The sequence below is a fragment of the Cupressus sempervirens genome, chromosome 9 (assembly GCF_028749045.1).
Source record: "Cupressus sempervirens isolate cs-2001-9-10 chromosome 9, ASM2874904v1, whole genome shotgun sequence".
NCBI classification, from domain to species: Eukaryota; Viridiplantae; Streptophyta; class Pinopsida; order Cupressales; family Cupressaceae; genus Cupressus; species Cupressus sempervirens.
Window position 1 is genome coordinate 563857582 of NC_143126.1, and position 1962 is coordinate 563859543.

Here is a 1962-nt window from a genome sequence, read left to right on the forward strand (position 1 = left end):
TTGAAAGAATTAGACAGCCAAGAAGCAATGCTAATTGTGGTGGAGCTAGGACCACTCCATAATGCATATGAACCATGTTTTGAATGTTTTGAACAGTGATGTCATAAGTCTTTTGCTAAAACTATTGCTTTTTACTTTTTTCCAATACTATCTCCACGGCCACCCTTAAACATCAGTCACTAATAAAGAAATTAAGCTCCACTATTCCCACCATTAGAGATTGGAGAGCTGAACTCAAAAGAGTTTCTTAGGATTAACCTCCGTAATTTTAGATTTGAAATCAATATTTTCTCTAAACTAGTGGATGATGCTTTGAAAGAAAAAACTTTACAATTTAGAGCCAGTGTTGAATTTTTTTATCGACAAATTGTTACAGATAGTTCTTGCCCATATATTTTTCAACAAACAGTAAAGTGAAGTTTTGAACTGTAATACAGTTTTTTTCTTAAAATTAATTAATATAGTAATAATTCTATATTTCAATTATAAAAAATTAATAAAAAACATTTTATCAATCAAAATTAAGTTTTAACTATTAAACATCTAATAAAAATTAGAAATATATAATTTTATATTAAAACCATCCAATCTTTTTTTAAACATTTTTTTTCCTTTCAAATAGAAAAACATTGTAATCATTAAAATCAAATAAAATTGAAACGTTCTTATATTTTTAACTTTCTATTATAGAGATCCAAAAAAATTCTTTCATATACATGCTGAAGTACTCATGTACCCTGTTATACTGCCATTATAGCCTAAAATTATATTATAAAACTGTCATTATATTGTAGAATTCTGTTTAAAAAAATTCTTTCATAAACATGTCAAACTCCTGTAATACTGCCATTATAACCTCTGCATATAATAATCATAAACAAAATATGTTTAAATTTATAAAATTATAACTGAAGCTATTACCATGAGTGAGGCACTCTACAAGAGATTATTTTGTAGGGCATTTGGCCTCTTTTATTCTTACAGCAATCCCACATACGAAATGACTGCAGATAAGATAGAAGTCTGAGAGACACAATGCAATGATTCAAACAATGACAGTAATAACTTCTCTTAGAAAGTTGTAGCGATAGAAACGCAGCATCAAGCTTACCAAACACAAAACAATAATATATGTTGCCATTTGCCCAATTGAAACAATTCAGCTTGAGATCCGCAATTTATTTCTCTTGTTAATGATATCTCCATTGCTCCAGCATTTTTCTTTTTAACACTGAAGAAAGTTCTACATATCTCTTTGTAGAAGGATAAGTATAGACCAGAATGCCCAACTACCTTTCTCAACTACTATTCCATGCGAATGTGACTTCTATGAACCATCTTTCTGCTCACTTATTTATATCTTATGTCCCACAAACAACTTATTATCATCACACCTGGATAAATAAACAAAAGAGTTCATAGAATAATGTATGCATAACCATTGGCCAAAATATTAAAAAGGTGATCTTTACCTAATTAATAGTTTCTTTTGGTTGGATGTTATGTAGTTTTAAATATTTCATCAACAATCAATGATCTATCATCAGAACGTAAGTACCAATAGAGGCAAAAATAAAGTGGGATCATCAAGGCTTTAATTCTCTTGCCTTCATCTTGATGATGAATCACCCACTATCATTGCTGAAATAAGATCTAATATTCATGTTTATTTTGTTGACCAATAAGATCTAATATTCGTGTTTATTTTGTTGACCAAACTGATCTTTGAATTTATAATGTTTACTTCATTGAATTGAAAAATATGTGTTCTAATGGATGACAAATATCATCAATATCCTTATCAAATAATTTTAACCAATTAAATTATACCATTTCATACAAATTATTTACAATTATTAAACCTTTAAATATTTATTAATTTTAATTAACTATTTTATTTAATAATAATAATAATATTATTTTGGCAAAAGTGGACAAGCTACTGAATATATATATAAGAAA

The 1962-nt window shown here is 27.6% G+C and overlaps 1 long non-coding RNA gene across 1 annotated transcript; it reads right to left on the minus strand.

Annotated features, from left to right (window-relative positions):
- Positions 1 to 865: 865 nt before the first annotated feature.
- LOC149539900 (uncharacterized) lies at positions 866 to 1223 on the minus strand. The gene is made up of 2 exons (XR_016355959.1): positions 1112 to 1223; positions 866 to 1023 (listed from the first exon to the last, which is right to left on the minus strand). It is a non-coding gene; the product is annotated as an uncharacterized LOC149539900 (long non-coding RNA).
- Between the last annotated feature and the right edge of the window lie 739 nt (positions 1224 to 1962).